The following is a 17429-nucleotide window of genomic DNA, read 5'->3' as shown; positions in this document are numbered from 1 at the left end:
TCTATAGAACTCCTCAGCCACTTGAACTATCTCGTCCATATTAGTAACGATATTGCCGGCTCTGTCTCTTAACGCACACATCTGATTCTTGCCTATTCCTAGTTTCTTCTTCACTGTTTTTAGGCTTCCTCCTTTCCTGAGAGCCTGTTCAATTCTATCCATATTATAGTTCCTGATGTCCGCTGTCTTACGCTTGTTGATTAACTTAGAAAGTTCTGCCAGTTCTATTCTAGCTGTAGGATTAGAGGCTTTCATACATTGGCGTTTCTTGATCAGATCTTTCGTCTCCTGCGATAGCTTACTGGTTTCCTGTCTAACGGCGTTACCACCGACTTCTATTGCGCACTCCTTGATGATGCCCATGAGATTGTCGTTCATTGCTTCAACACTAAGGTCCTCTTCCTGAGTTAAAGCCGAATACCTGTTCTGTAGTTTGATCCGGAATTCCTCTAGTTTCCCTCTTACCGCTAACTCATTGATTGGCTTCTTGTGTACCAGTTTCTTTCGTTCCCTCCTCAAGTCTAGGCTAATTCGAGTTCTTACCATCCTGTGGTCACTGCAGCGTACCTTGCCGAGCACGTCTACATCTTGAATGATGCCAGGGTTCGCGCAGAGTATGAAGTCGATTTCATTTCTAGTCTCACCATTCGGGCTCCTCCACGTCCACTTTCGGCTAACCCGCTTGCGGAAAAAGGTATTCATTATACGCATATTATTCTGTTCTGCAAACTCTACTAATAATTCTCCTCTGCTATTCCTAGAGCCTATGCCATATTCCCCCACTGACTTGTCTCCAGCCTGCTTCTTGCCTACCCTGGCATTGAAGTCGCCCATCAGTATAGTGTATTTTGTTTTGACTTTACCCATCGCCGATTCTACGTCTTCATAAAAGCTTTCGACTTCCTGGTCATCATGACTAGATGTAGGAGCGTAGACCTGTACAACCTTCATTTTGTACCTCTTATTAAGTTTCACAACAAGACATGCCACCCTCTCGTTAATGCTATAGAATTCCTGTATGTTACCAGCTATTTCCTTATTAATCAGGAATCCGACTCCTAGTTCTCGTCTCTCCGCTAAGCCCCGGTAACACAGTACATGCCCGCTTTTTAGCACTGTATATGCTTCTTTTGTCCTCCTAACCTCACTGAGCCCTATTATATCCCATTTACTACCCTCTAATTCCTCCAATAACACTGCTAGACTCGCCTCACTAGATAGCGTTCTAACGTTAAACGTTGCCAGGTTCAGATTCCAATGGCGGCCTGTCCGGAGCCAGGTATTCTTAGCACCCTCTGCAGCGTCACAGATCTGACCGCCGCCGTGGTCAGTTGCTTCGCGGCTGCTGGGGACTGAGGGCCGGGGTTCGATTGTTGTATTCATATAGGAGGTTGTGGCCAAGTACTGCACCAGGGTGGCCAATCCTGCTCTGGTGAGAGAGTGCGTTACCGGTTCTGGTCACCGGGATCAGGCCGCACTCCAGGCCTGTTTGTGCAATTTTCTCAACACACGGTTTTTTTTTTTTGTATTTTCCGGTGGAGAATAGCGCGGCACCGGGATTTGAATCACGGTCCTCTTGCACTGGAGGCGGATACTCTACCGTCCCCGTAGGAGTTAAATTAAAAATTAATTTATGGGGTTTTACGTGACAAAACCACTTTCTGATTATGCACGCCGTAGTGGAGGACTCCGAAAATTTCGACCACCTGGGGTTCTTTAACGTGCACTTAATTCTAAGTACACGGGTGTTTTCGCATTTCGCCCCCATCGAAATGCGGCCGCCGTGGTCGGGGTCCGATCCCGCGACCTCGTGCTCAGCAGTCTAACACCATAACCACTGAGCAACCACGGCGGGTCCCGCAGGATAACGTTATAATGAACTGCAAATAGTTTTAATTATAGGCAAATAAACTCATGCTCCCCGGCAGCTGCGAGTAGCCAGTGCCTTAATGATCGACGGACAGCCATCTTCTATTCCTTTCGGAATGGGGCAGTCTCCGGCTATTCAGAAAAATATTCAGTTTTGTTCGGCGTATGAATGTATCGTTAATGCGTGCACGACTCTTTTTTTTCTGTTTTGTGACGTCGCGTAACAGACAGGTGAAGTGGGCGCAGCCCGAAAACGTTTGGCCAATGGAACTTGGCCTTTTCACTAATGGCGGCAAAAGGCGCCGAATCAGAAATTATTTTTCCTTCGTTTGGTCTAATCATGCCTAATCAGTACGCATGTCATCTGTGCCACCGTCGAGCATGCCAGATGGGGCGTTTTCGCGGTTTTCGTGACCTCGTATGTCATACAGGCGCGGGGGGGGGGGGGGGGGGGGAATGCTGGAAATATTTTTTGACCAATCGTGGAGGGCTGATTACAGAATTGTAATAGAAAAGATTGGTGTGCCTTTACGTTATAGCCCCCTAAGCTTCGTTTTCAAAGCGAAGCTTTTCTTTGCGTACCTGGCCGGGATCTCGTGACCGTGGGTGCTGCGACGTGGCTGTTCTCTAGCCAAATAGGCCAACCAACCACAGCGGAGGACGCGCGCCGCGCGCGTCACTGGGTTCCTTGCACCACCACCAGATGGCGCTCGCCCCCGCGCATCCGCGGCAGCGACAACGCCGGCCATGCGGGGGAAAGAAAAAGCAAGAACCAGAAAGTTCGCCTTCGCGCATCCGCGGCAGCGGCGTCGTTAGTGCATTAGCCTAGTTCTCTACAATGCCTGAAAGCCTTCTGTGTCGCTTTGTGCGAAGATTCAATATACACAAGCTGCTATTTCCATACTTTAGGCACACGCACAACTCATGGAGCTATTGTATTCTTTGTTTTCTTTTTCTCCACTGCATCGTTAACAGATTCACTGCTACGTTTTCTAGAGACCTGTGTTAGCGTCTTTGGATGTTTGTTTCACTTGCTTATACGCTAATCTGTCTGCTTTATTTATGTTTCAAATGTTTATTTGCAACTATGCTCAAAGTCCGCTTCAGGGCGGCAAACCAAGTCTCATTCAAGCTAGTCATTCGACCTTCTTGGATATCATCATCTTCATTGTCAGACTGTTTTTATGTCCACTGCAGGACGAAAGTCTCTCCCTGTAATATTCTATTACATCTGTCTTGCGCCAACTGATTCCAACTTACGCCTGCGTATTTCCTAATATCAGCCCACCTAATTTTCTACCGACCTCGAACCACAAAGTCAATCTCTGACCCACGCATTCAGGAAACTAGATGATCGCCTTCTGAGTAAACGGACAATACTAGAACACCATCGCCACCGATCATCGGCTCAGAAGGGGCTAAAGGCACTCTTGTGATTTCTGAGAACGTTTGGCTAGTGCGAGCGCCCTTGACTCTGTAGTACTGTTCGTGCACGTCTCTCTACCCTCTCTATCCCTCCCTTCTTTCTATTCCTTTTCTCCCTTCCCCAGCGTAGGGTAGCCAACCGGACCCTTGACTGGTTAACATCCCTGCCTTCCTTTTATCTCTCTTTCTCTCTCTCTCTGCCGACTGCTCTTCCCTTCTCTTGGCACCCATTCTGTAACTCTAATGGTCTACTGGTTATTCATCCTACACATTACATGGCTTGCCCAGCTCCGTTATTTTCTCTTAATGTCAATTAGAATAGCAGCTATCCCCATTTGCTCTCTGATCCACACCGCTCTCTTCCTGCCTCTTAACGTTACGCCTAAGATTGTTTGTTCCGTCGCTCTTTGCGCGGTCCTTAACTTGTTTTCGAGCTTCTTTGTCAGTCTCCAAGTTTATGCCCCATATATGAGCACCAGTGGAATGCAGTGAGTGTACACGTTCCTTTTCAATAATAGCAGTAAGCTCCCAATCAGGATCTGGCAATGCCTGCCGTATGCACTCCAATCCATTTTTATTCTTGTGTAAAGTTCCTTCTCTTAATCAGGGTCCCATGTGAATAACTGACCTAGATAAACATACTCCTTCACAGATATATAGATGCATGAATTTCGCACGCATTCTCTTTGAAACACTGTGTTGTAACCGCTGTCACCACGCCCGTTTCCTCTCTATCCCCTATATTTCACTCGCTATATTTATTGCTACTGTCAATACGTATATAAAATAAAAATGTTCGTCACCAGTTGTCGTTTTAACAAACAGACATTGAATTGCTGAACGCTAGTTACGATAAAAATCACTCTCTGCATCGCATCTTACTTTTTTTTTTCTCTGCTCCTTCAAGGAAGTGCAAGGATGCAGAAATATTCAAAGATATGGCGTTGGTCGGGACAGAATTCCACGTGCTAATGTGGCCTTATGGTTAGAGCATTGGTGTGCAGTGCTGCTGTGCCGAGGTTGAACCCCACTATCAGGCACGGGATTATTATTTTTTTAAGTAAGAGCTATTCGGCGAGACAGAAACAGCATCCAGAAGCCATGGCGAGGAAAGTCCGGGAGGGGTTCACAAAGAAAGCTTCACTCTAAAGTCGTGACTAATCAAGGCGTTACAGTGGGGACGCAAACATGAAACACACAGGACAGCCCTAAATGTGCTCTTGCGCAAGCCTCGGTTCTGCAGACGAGATGCCAGCAGCTGAAATTGTTGCGTTGTGAAATCATAATAAAAGCACTGGCCGTTAGCTTTATGATGCATTACGAGGCGCAGAAGTAGCCGCGGCCATTTTTGTGTCTCGTGATCTATAAAAAGAAGTGGCCCGTAACCGCAAAGATTTGTCACGCTATTATGGTTCGCAAAACAAAATTACACTCAGTCCTGCTACTTGACGTGTTATGAGGGAAGGCGCCCAGCCAACGGCAAGAAGCACTTACCAAAGAAAACTTTTGTTAATAGAACCCTCTGATATGACAGATATGCCACATATCCAGTAATAAGTTTCGCACACGTATGTTTCATAAGTTTTCATTTAATAATATGAGATTATTGGATATGTTATGCATTTTTCATATAGGATTTTTTTAATATGTGGAGAAGATAATTACGCTGATTGGCGATTGTCAGTGATGCAACGAAAAGTTAGTTTCGTCGTGTGCTCAGAATCTAGCAGCACATTTAAAAATACCGTTCGCAACCTTGTTTCTTTAATTGGTGGTGCATTTTCGTTAATACTATGTCCGCTATTTGGCATAAGTACTAATCTACCAGGCGGCAATAATGTGTTTCAAGTCATCAAACGTCATAATTCTCGAAAAGCGCCCGTGTACCGTGCGTTGGGCGCTGTTGCGTACTCCAGGGTAGCGTATCGTACTGCTGCCGAGTTGTAGCGACGCCTGCCTATCGAAGCTCGACCGACATTACTTAGTGGGTAGCGTGGCGTTGTCGGCGGGCTGCAGGCATCCGGTAGACCATGGTGACCAAGCAAGGGCGAGACGATTTCTAGTGCGAAACTTGCACGGTTTATTCAAAAGTTGGTGAAAGAAAATAAGAAGAGCATGGAGTGAGTAAAAGTACATTTCGGAGCCCCTTAAATAGGCTCTCTACAATCGTGGGCGGGATCTTGCTTTCGTCGACGTCACGTGACCAGCACAGAAAGAGGGCCCCTCCTCCTCTGGTTATACCGAGCCTGCTGAAAGGAAGAGGTCGTCCCACCTCCTGGAATTGTAGACGCCTGTCCGCCTCTTCTGCGCGTTGCGGGTTCGCGGAAGTTCTCCTCTAGGTCCAATTCGAGAAAAGGGTCTCTGTAAACTCGCACACCCACACACACATACACACACAAAAGAGGCCTGTACACTGCGGGGCTTCCGGCAGACAGGCAGTCGCTCGAGATGGTCATGGCGAATTAGAAAGTAACGCTTCATTTCGACGAGGCCTGGTGGAAGAAGTACGGGTGAGAGAAAGTTCTTTCTGCACGTGGAGCGGGACGCCAACAATAGCAGGCGTTGTCACGCCTCATTTCGACGAGGCAGGGTGAGATGGTCGGTTGAAATTCCTTTCAACACGTGGTGCCAGACGCCAACCCTAACAGCGCATGGTAAACAAGCGCAGGTGATCAAAATCAAATTGATCCGGAGTCTAACACTATAGCGTGCCTCATAATCATAGCATAGATTTTGGCTCGTAGAATCCTAGAACTTCTTTTAATGTTCGCAATTATACTGCGCGAGGTTTTGTCGAACTTCCACAAGCGCCATTGGGGTCGAAAGCAATGCGATCATGCTAGAGCTCCTCGTTCCATTAGCTTTAGCAATCATATATATATGCGATGTGCAAATCCTCATACGCGTGAAGAGGGTGCTGTTTCTCTGCTGCTGGCTCTCGGTTTAACCCGTGTACCCATTGAGGCGAGAGAAGAGCAGCAAGCGGGACAAACTGTGACTGTGCGGCACTATACAGTATGTGCCATTGTACATCTGTATATGGCATTGAAACTGTGCGATATTAGTTCCCGTCTTGAGAGACAGTTTCAAAGCGCCCACAAAGACACTCTCACATTGTTCCTTTCGTTCCTTCTTGTCCCACCTTTCCTCTCACATTTCGTAACCCTCTTTCTCTTTCGCAGTAGATACTAGCCAACTGAAGATATTCTTCTGTTAACTACCCTCGATTTCCTTTAATTCTACCACTTCCTGCTGTTATGACAGCGCAGTTATAGCGCATCTTGTAATCCACCGTAGCATAGCAGCTCGAGGCATACGAGTGGCGTGACTTTGCTCTCTCGTATGCTCAGCATAGCGTCCCATACTCACGTTTTTTCGCAACGTTTGCGGGGCATAAAAGCAGCGATAACGACTCTCCGTTGAAGGAAAAGAAAGAAAACCAAAGCTTAAAAACGCTCGCCGCGGTGCTCATTCAGTGTGCTCTCCGAGACGCGTCCCCGGAGGTCTTCTTCGTATACAGTCGTCGACGACCGTCACTCTTCCCTTTACGATAAGTGTCCCGCCGCGCCTTTGACGTTCGGCGTCAGCGCACGCCGGCCCAAAGCGATCTCGAGGGTGGCCGACATTGACCGAGACTAAAGAGGTTATAAAATAAATAACTGCGTCTCAAGCCCTTCTGCGCGCGGACCCGTATACGCTTAGGGCCGACCGTTAGCGACCGCAGCTTTCCGCTGTGTCCCGCGCACATAAATAAAACGCGCCAGGACAAGGGGACTTCGGTCGTTTACAGCTTCTCGGAACTGCATCTCTCCTTTTTTGTGTGCGTCGCCGAAGATTTACGGCGTACCCGCAGCCAGCTCACGCGCGGCCCCCGGTCACGTATCTGTTCCAGTTAGCTATATTCTCCGCTACAGCGAATGTCCTTTAAGGCGGCTCTGTAGCCCCAAATCATGATCGAGTCCCGCTAATCCCGTTTCAATGGCTTTTACGCGGTGACGTGAGCGAGGGAAAGAAAAAGAGGCGGCCGCATGCATCGACCTCGACCGCACGGATTTGGCCTTGGCACTATCCGCCCCTATAGGCGCGTGTTGACCGCGCGTGCATGCCGCCTCTATGCTGCCGTATTAATTTTGTGTACGTATTTCGTTTGTCATTTTAGTTGAGCGTGGTTGCTATTTTTCTTTCTTGTATTTTTACCACTTGCGTACTCCGGTCAGCCACCAGGCGATAAAACAGACTTCAGCGTACAGTGTTCAGGGTAGATAGGTCTGGGTGTACAAGTTCCTATTTCGGTTCCATCATTGGTATCTTTACAACGACGCCAGCCTTGATCCAATAATGCCCTTCTCAAATGTTCAGGGAAGTGGGCAGCCACCGTTGTATTTCACTTGACTGGGATCAACCGCAACAACCGCACTGGAACTCTTCTGTCACCTACGGGAATTGTTCGATGTCTCATGCCTCACTGCACGAATTGCACAGCGAATAATCGGTACGTCAGGCCTTGAATAACCATACAGGGGTGCCCGAGCTACCGCGGGTAAAGGGACGCTCTACTTGAGAACTTGCAAAAGAAACGCCTCCCACATGCGCGTCTTAAACACTTTGGGTTTGCGGAAAAATCTGTTAAAGCCCCCTAGGAAGCTTCATACTTTCGTCTCACATATCTCAGAAACACTGATCTGCTCGACAGATCGTGAATACCCCAGCGACAATGAAAGAGACTCTCAGGTGGAGCCGTTGCCAGCTTCGATTACTAGGCTAAACCCGCTTGTAGCTACAACATAACGCCACTTCTGTCACCTAACAAACTTCTCATGAAGCACCCTGCTCTGGTGAGAACTGCACTTGTACTCGAGGGTGAGGATGGCTTTAGCTACACACACAGATCTCGCCTTGCAAAGGCGTCCCAACAACTTTGTGCGCAATGGTCTCCTTTTATTATGTGTAGACCTAAATGAGCCGCAAAGTTATATCTGGTTGAGCATATCATTTACCACTAAATCTACCAAGCGCGATAAACAAAGCGACTGGAAGAAGCGAAAGTAAAAATTATCTGGATCCCACACACTGTGGGAATTGACATAAACGAAGCTTTCTGTGCTGTTTGCTCTAATTCACTATAATTAGGGGTGATCTTTAAAGCGGATGTTTTATTTCTTCAGCATTTAGTACAATGCCAGAGTGGTGAATTCAGGGCAAGCTTTACGTTGCGTGCGCCACTGTTGTTTGTCTGAGAGAGAGAGAGAAAGAGAGAGACAAGCTTTAATGACATGCTGACACGCACGCACACACACACACACACACACACACACACACACAGGCGCGCGCGCACGCACGCACGCACACGCACACACACACACACCACTGAACAAACCATCCGGTAATCGACCATTAAAGTGCTGATCATAATAATAACCATTACCGTTGCTTCTAGATTTATTTTTGTTTTTCTATCTCTGTCTTAATCTACACTCTGAGAAGCTGATTAAAACGAGGGGGATTCAAGCCAGCCCCTCATCTTGCTAAAAATGAGCTTTAGAGACGTGCTTTTTTCTCCATAACATCATCTGTTCGTTCGCTAGGTGCCATCTGCTACATACGACGGAAAGGAGATCTGATGTACATAAGTGCCGATAGGGACGAATGTAGCTGATTTCAATACGTTAAACTAATGATCTCTTACTGCTGTTCGAAGTCAGGGTGGCACGGCCCGGGTTAGTGTCGATGTCCCGTTCTGTCTTTTTACATCTCATTTCATTCTGTTCCCTTGAAGTCCCTATGAAGTGTATGAAATTATTCCCTATGAAGTCTCGGTGGATACGTTATGAACAGGAGTGCAATAAACAGACAATACATACAGACATAGACAATCGCACACAGGTACACAAAGTGGCGGACCGCAATGATGTGGCTCGTAACCAGTACCCAGAGAATTACGACAGATTTTTTCACTCCCTTCACATTAAGCCATAAGAAGTTTGGGCACTGACATTTATCAGTCATATTTTACCAAACTATCATATGAGGGTACGTAGATTTGCTGTCTTGGGTGGTCACCAATGTGCCACAATAATGCACCCCGGTGTATCTATAATATGAGCGCATAATCGCGCAACTGAGCGCGTCATCAAAAAACACGCAGCAAACAAAACTCTTGCTTTCAAAGCAAATACATTTCTTTTACGGGGAAGGTGTTAGCCTCTAGTTGATCTGAATATTTCGCGGCACGTTCTCATGAAAGAAAAAAAAAATGATCACCTTCAGCGATTGAAGCGAAAAGTGCATAACTTCTTTGCTATCACGCATACAACATACAACACAGCATTCTTTCCATTAAAGAAGCACAAACCAAGCATCCAAACCACGTCATTGATGATAGGGCGCTGCTGATAACAATGCGAACCACGTAGCATTCCCTGCATACGTTTCCCGGTAAAGTTTCCCAGCTAAGTAAGCTGCTGCGGCGACGGCAGCTTGCGACGTGGGGAGGGCCGTCACTAGTCTTTCCTATATAGAAGAACCAGCCTATACAACTCATTTCATTGTTGTTGCAGCACCGCTATAGGTTAGCAACGCATAGCTAGGACTCCCGAGGAGCAGCGTGACTACGAGTAGCGGCTAGGGGAAAAGAAACAGCAGTACGACCAGCCCCGAGGGCCTGCCAATATTGCCATTACTCTGATTATTACCATTACTCTAAATTACCATTACTACAACAGGCATTGCATATTTCCCTCAGCAGTCGTAGTGGTGTTTTTCAGCAGCTTCGCTGGACATCCATTCTCGCAGGGTCAGGACAGCGAATCAATTTTTTTGCCTTATAAGCATGATTTTTTTCACTAAGTTGGCTCGAAAGGCATTGCCTGCTTCGTCTGATTCGCGCTCTTCTATCGTCATTCATTTCACTCTACTGCACAAAAAAAAGGTAACCTGCTCCGCCTTCCCCGCGGTAATAACGCCTGACCACGATTCTGAGCTGTCTTTCTTCACTTTTGGTGCAGTTGAGTAAATTATTTTTTTTTAGCCGTCCTTTTCTTTCTTTTTCCTTTTTTTTATTTGTTCCTTTCGAAAATTCATACCGCATAAACGCAAGCGCAAATTCGCTCGTTTTTCTTCCACTGGGAAAATGCGAACCACGCCAGGCGTGCGGCTAATGAAGACGAATACTGTCAGCCGTGATTTCTCTTCCACCAACGTCAAATGCTGTACTGCCGTTCGGAATAGAAAAGTGACAGAGCTTAGATATGATACTGCTTTAGAAACGGTTTCCGTCTGAGCTGCCACCGTGCTCACGGATGAACTCACGGATGAACTCATCTGCCAGAAGCAGACCGGCCATTCAGAGTCGCCGGCAATTCTAATCTGCTCCATTGCAGACGCTGCTTTCAGCTACGTAAGTTCGGGCTCTACTCGGCACGCAATATTTTAGTAATGCGGCTCGGCCGGGCATCCTGTATTGCCACGGGTGTCCGCTGCCGATTTTGCTCTGTGCACGTCTTTAGTTTTACCGCATCGTGTGGAAAAGCAACAACAATAAAAAAGCAAGTTCCTTGCGGGCATGGTGCGACGCATTATTATTCCCAGCGATGGCGACACCAACAGGCGTGTGTAAATAGCACACGTTCAGTGCGCCGCCTTCATTTCATTTTCGTGACATTTCCGCTCGCCGCATATGCGCACGCCGCGGCCTTTTTCACTTCGCTTCCTTCCACGTCTGCGCATTCTTTAATAACAGCGACTTCCGTCTTTCCTTTTTTTTTTTAAGACGTCACAATTTACGTGACACGGACTCGCTGTGTCGACGAATGTCCCTGAGACGGCGAAATGGCATTTCATATGCCCGAGCTCTGGTTCGTCGTTCTCTCTCGCTTACTCCCCCGCAACTGCATACGCAAATCATCAGGCGGTTTTCTTTTTTTTTGCTTACTTTCTACACATTAACATCCTTGAGTTTAGTAAAGTAAGCGACGATAATGATTTCCCGCATCGTTGCTCAAGTAACATGGCCATGTCGGAGTCGCTGGCTCTCAGTTCTTGAGGCCCTGCTGAGCGAACTTGATGCAGACCGCCTGAGCGGTGAATTTTATCTACTATTAACTGCAATGAGCTTTTGCTGCGAAAAATGGTTCTGAGCTAGTGAAATGAAAGAACGTGCCCTTTTGTTCGCAAGAATGTCGAATTATTCTAGAAAACAAAGCATACGTTCTAAATGCGTGATGGTGCGTGGAATCAAACCAAGCATCCTTATGACAACTTCAGGTGAACCTGATGGCGTCGTACAGATGCATTTCATATAGACTTTAAGTGAATGGTGCTCGAAAAGCTAAGAAATTTTGTCACTAGGCTGATTGACATGTTCGTCTTCCGAGTTGGCATCGATCTTTAGTCTTATCTTCCCTGGCGTAGTTCTTTTGTTGTGCTATCGCCTACTTCTATAGCCACAGACTTAAGAGCGCTCTCAGTGAGAGCTAAAAGAACATAGCTCTGTTATACATAAACAGGCACACGCCACTGTCGTCCGGCAACGCCATACTAACTATTGCGCAGAATTGGGGCGAAGGCGCAGAGGCTGTTGTTGCGGCTTCAGAATATAGCGTGGCGCACTTTTCCGGTTATTCTTTTTACCATTTAAATATGGCCCCTACAAGCAGGCGGGATTGATTGATCGGCTATCTTCTTAACACGCATCACTGCTGTACAAGCGCCAATATCAGCTATGTTGATTCTCTGAGTCATCTTATATGTGCGTGCGTGCTCGCGCGTGTGCGCCTGTGTGTGCGTCTATATATAATATATATATATATATAATGTGTGTGTGTGAGAGAGAGGGAGAGAGAGAAAGAGATAGAAGAAGAGCTACATTGTGATATCGGCGCATAAAAAGAAGTGAATGACGTAGGTCTACATCACGCAGGAACACCCGTAATATATATTCAATTGCGCGATTGTATATATAACCTCCCGCACTTTTCTCACAGTCTGAAGCGAAAGTGACGTCACTGAAGTCATGTACTTCAACCTTTTTGCTGTATTAGTCTACACTTCTTCGAGGACCGGGGTGTATTGATACTGCTAATTACGCTCGTGTAACTTTTCGGAGCATCTCCTTTAGTTTCAAAACCGCGCGATTCCGCAGTTTCCACAGTTTTTATCTCCAAGTGGCAATTATTGCTCACATTCCGCACTCGCCACGCAAAGTCGCAATTACGACTTTACTTAGTATAAGGGTTGAATGATTACACATAACGCCTAAAGCACGACATCTCTTGTTCGAACGACTCACAGCTGCGAGGTCCTTACGATGCTGAAATGTATAGAATGCCACCCGTCGTGGTTGCTCACTGGCTATGGTGTTGGGCTGCTGAGCACGAGGTCGCGGGATCAAATCCCGGCCACGGTGGCCGCATTTCGATGGGGGCGAAATGCGAAAACACCCATGTGCTTAGATGGGTGTTTGATGAGAGGCGCATGTTAAAGAACCCCAGGTGGTCGAAATTTACGGATTCCTCCACTACGGCGTGCCTCCTAATCAGAAAGTGGTTTTCGCATGTAAAACCCCATAATTTTTTTAATGTATAGAATCCAGTGTTCTTTCGGGCGCTCAAATTTATTAGACTGTGCCACAATACGCGGGAATGGTACGCCTACTTGCCCACTCACGCCCGCAGTCTACATGGCGATCATTTTTAAGCTTTAGGGAATTAAAAAAAATCGCCTCTGGCAGATAGCATTATTCTTCTCCTTGAGCTGCAATATTCGAAGAGGCGGACATTATTAGCAGGAGAAATCAAAACACTTATTCAACCAGTTAGCGAAGATTCGCTAATTAATTTTTTAAAATAATTACTTTACGTTACATCGTGGAATTTACGAATTTAGCCAGTAAGCTTGCAAGCCGCATCCGCTTGAAATGAGTTTCCAAGGTGACACCAGTTTCGGGATATTATTTCCCAAAGTGTGGAACGAAATACATGGGCGTTCCAGTTACTTTTGTGCTTCAGTGCATAAAAGAGCGTTTTGTTGAAAAAGCAAGTGGAACAACAAAGCATTTTTACGGCAACATTGACGACGCACATCACCAAGGTGGCGCCATTCTGGAAATACATTCAAAGTAAGCTCACTGGCTACAATTCGTAAATTGCAATATGTGCCGTAAAGTAATTAATTGAAAAGATAATCAGCGGAGTTTTGTTAATTAGATGAATATGTTTTTTTTATTTCTCGTGGAAGCAATGTCCGCCTCTCTGAATAATCCAGCTCAAGGACTAGAATTATGTTATGTGCAACAGGCTACATTTAAAAATTCCATGAAACCTAAACATGATCACCCTGCGCACCTGCGACTGTTGGAAGAACGATGCCGGTGCATTCCGCAGTTCGTTTGGCCCGTCACGTCAGCGCAATAGCGTCACATTTCCTGAATAATGCTCACAGATTGGTGGCCCTTATTTGCGACTCCGTTTGTTTTGCTTTTTCATTTGTCCAGGTGCGCGTCCTCTTTGTTTTTCGTGTTCTCAGCTGTCGATTGATATTTCAAGCAAACACGACACCTGTGGAGCCAGCGAAAGGTTATGGCTGACGCGAACATGAATCACTTGACTAATATTTTCTTCCTCTACCTTGCTCTTCGTCAGCGTTAGTGAGTGGCGGCTTAGTGTCACTATCAGGTTGATTGAGTGATATATACACCAAAGCAGCCCCGGGGATTCTTCAAGAAGTCTTTCTTCTTGCGTTAATTTGAACGAAAAGGACAAGACAGACGCCGTTTTCGTTTCTTCTAGGGCCACGATTTTCACGCTACGAACTTGCTCAATTTGCACACGATCTAGGTACCTGGATTTAAATGAGCATCCGTCCCATTTAGCGTCAGCTAAATTTGAGCACGCCAGCTGTGTCTTTCTTTTTTTTTTTTTTTGCATTCTAGCTTCCACGCCACGCGGCCGCCATATTATCTGTCAAAATCTTTTAAAGAAAAAGTTTTTTTTTTTTTTTTTGCTAACTCGTCAACAGCGCTCCGCTTTACCAAACAATCTTATAGGTTCAAGAATCTCTTGTTATCCCTTCGAAGCCTAGAAAGTACACCCCCAGGAAGAACGCCGAAAATTTCGACGTTTGATGGCAAGATATCCGACGCTGTTCTTCCACCTTCCCGCAAGGCTATATCAGAGACGAACGCGAACTAATTTTCACTTTGCTCTGCTTGAAGTTGCGTTTATTGTCAAGCCCTAGTACGAGAACATATTTGTGTTATGTTGTCAGACGATGCGACGTGTCTCGATGAGCCGGACAATTGCGAATGGGCTGGAAATAGCTCTCTAAGCATCGTTGTCCGATGTAAGCCTTACGTGTGCTTGTGCTAGCCCTAAGGTCCGTGGTCATGACGTTTGTACGAGCTATACACAGCTCGAAGCGACGAGAAATCGAAGAAAGCGCACCACATCTGCTTAGGCTGCCTCTTCCCGCCCGATCTCCTTGGCTCATTTCTGCTATCGCAAGCTCTACCCGGGTTAAGTCTCACGCCGTAACAAACGCTTTTTCGTGAAGCTTTCTTTTGCAACTGAGCATGCCATCGAAGCCTTGAACTTCTTCGTCTGATCAAGGGCAGCCAATGGCCTAAACCTTTAATTTGTTCTTTCGTTGCGCTTACGGTAAGTGTTTCGAAATTGAGAGAAACATCTCATGGTTGTGTGCTCTGAACTATATGCAAAGGCCAGTAGCTTGAAGGCGAACCAATAATACAACCAATACTGTAGCGTTCAATATAGTGACCGAGGATCAGTAGTCTGGCTTTTGTTGACCTGGACGTCCTACAGTACCTCAACGAACTTCGGCACTATACAACAAAAACAATAACAAGAAAAAATAAACGACGATAAGCAGCTGGCACAATTAAACAGGGAAGTGAGCGCACTGATAGTTTAAAGAAACATACATGACAAAGCCGCTCCAAAGAAAGTAGATGCCAGCCAACAGAAATTATAATGTAATTTAAATGAAGAGTCATCGTGCACGTGCGTTTCAATAACTGTGCAAGGCCATCCAGGGTGTATAGATATTCAGCATAGCGGTGAAAGAACGAGCCCATTATATTGAAAGTTCATAAGCTCGAATCGTCAGAAAGCAGCAAAAGACCATCACAAACAACTTTTCATCACAATTTAGGAATATTAATGAACAACGCAGAATCTAACGAAACTGTTACACTGATTACTGGTTAGGCTCCTTGACTGATGACCCTTAGACTGTCTCAGGGAACTTGATTGAATGAGCTCCGTTATTTCCTTTCATTTCCTTTATTCACATTCTTCTCTTATTATCTGCCGTAGGACGCAAGAGAACATCACAAGTGCTCGGGCCCGCATCGAGGACAGGACCTGCTCGCAAGGATTGATCGCGGATTGAGCCCACACGTGGCACGGTAAGTCTCATCTGAATGAAGCCTCGCTTCATTGGCTTATCCGTACGCCCCTGCCTTCCATGAACATGCGGGAAAAAAAGGGACAGGAAAGAAAATGGAACCGCGCATTATTTCAACAAGGATAGCGTATGTGCAGTTACCTCCTTACAGCGCACGCTGTTCGCATGGAAGCGCGCTTGGGTGGCTAGGCCGAGAGAATAAAGCGCTCGGTGCACTAACAAGCAGGCTCTCTCGCCGGGTGATCGACAACGTCCATCCATCCAACCACCCAGGCGTGCATTCTCGAGACGCGCTCCTGTGGATCACTTGCATAACAACGGGATATATATATATATATATATATATATATATATATATATATATATATATAATATAACGAAGCAAGAGCACGCGCTCATTGAACATGCTGACGACATTGTGACACGACTGAAAAATAGGAGAGACAAAGCAAAGTTGCGGAGATTGTACGTGCGCGTGACAGCTCTGAAATCGCATGAATATATTCCGACTTTTCTATTATTGTGGTTTGTTTCTAATCATTAGCTTTTGATCACAGGCGGGGACGTCTGAGTTTTGGGACTTCGTTGCGCCCCACCTGAAATGCGTCAGCGAGACGAAATGTTAAAAGATACGCGAAAACAAATTTGCCCGCCGCTGGCCTCCTATATAGGAATGAACATTATTCAATCAAGAAGATATTATGCATCGATCAAAAAAGAAATATACGTGGAAATAAAAGAAAGAAAGAAGCATGGACACTGAAAGTACGACAGCGCGTTTCTCAGTTTTTGTTCATTCGTGAACGCATTCCATTAACCTTTGCCGCTTCGTTTCCAGCTTATAGTCCCAACGTTTGGATATGTGAGCGCTTGTGGAACCACGGGTAATCTTTTTTTTTCTTTTTTTGCTCTCGATATTTCCCCCAGCGTGATTGGTAACGCCGAGGAGAGATAAATTCGTTTAGGTCTTATTAGTCTATTAGTCATGTTGGAGCGGCTGACAAACGGAACACGCTCACTCGGCGCTAACAACGAACGCCGAGCAAGAAAACTACAGAAATCAGTGGACAACGACGACCGGCAAGGGCGCCTCCATCGCTGCTTCGGCAATGCGCGAAATACAAGCGCCAACAAAGTCCAGCGAAAACGATTCAAGCGCCACGTGCAATTAGTCTTAATTAGAAGCGAGAGCTGCAGCGTTCGGGAGCCACTCAAGGGGATTAAGGCCATCCTCTCCTGTACCGCGATGGTCGCTTCACAGCAGCGCTGGTCTCCACTGTGGGGAAACTCCAGCGACATTAGCCAAGGGTGTGTCTGCGTGGGACTATATATACAAGCTGCGCGCGCGCGTGTGAAAGTGCGTCAATGCGTGTTGCTCCGCAGCTTTTGTTTTAATCTTTTTCTTACTTTATATACAATTTTTTCAGTCTTTCGAGCCTGAAATGCAGGAGAGGAAAAAAAAAACGTCACGGGCGCTTGCGCAATATCTCGCTTCGATCGCGTGCATAGCGCGGTTTTAGAGCTTATCGATGTCTCTGGCACGTTACCGACCTCATTATTTTAACGTAACATCCGAACTCGGCTGCTCGTGCAACATCAGAAGGCGGGTGTGTTTTCACTGGTACCACACATTCAGGTGACAGTTGCATGCGCGAATGTAAGCAGACGAAAATCTTTTCTACATCTGTGCCCTATACGGCGAACAGTCCCTTCTA

The 17429-nt window shown here is 46.3% G+C and overlaps 1 protein-coding gene across 2 annotated transcripts in view; it reads left to right on the top strand.

The window, feature by feature from the left end:
• Elk (Eag-like K[+] channel) overlaps nt 1-17429 on the top strand; it is a 376639-nt gene that overhangs the window by 180780 nt on the left and 178430 nt on the right. For both annotated transcript variants that reach the window (XM_055076908.2, XM_055076909.1), the window contains one exon: nt 15624-15715. The gene's annotated coding sequence lies outside the window, so the exon portion shown is untranslated. The remainder of the gene's footprint in view (nt 1-15623; nt 15716-17429) is intronic.

Source organism: Dermacentor andersoni, chromosome 2 (assembly GCF_023375885.2).
Source record: "Dermacentor andersoni chromosome 2, qqDerAnde1_hic_scaffold, whole genome shotgun sequence".
In the NCBI taxonomy this organism is placed as follows: Eukaryota; Metazoa; Arthropoda; class Arachnida; order Ixodida; family Ixodidae; genus Dermacentor; species Dermacentor andersoni.
The sequence above is the reverse complement of the archived record's forward strand: the minus strand, read 5'-3'. Positions and strand labels throughout refer to the sequence as shown.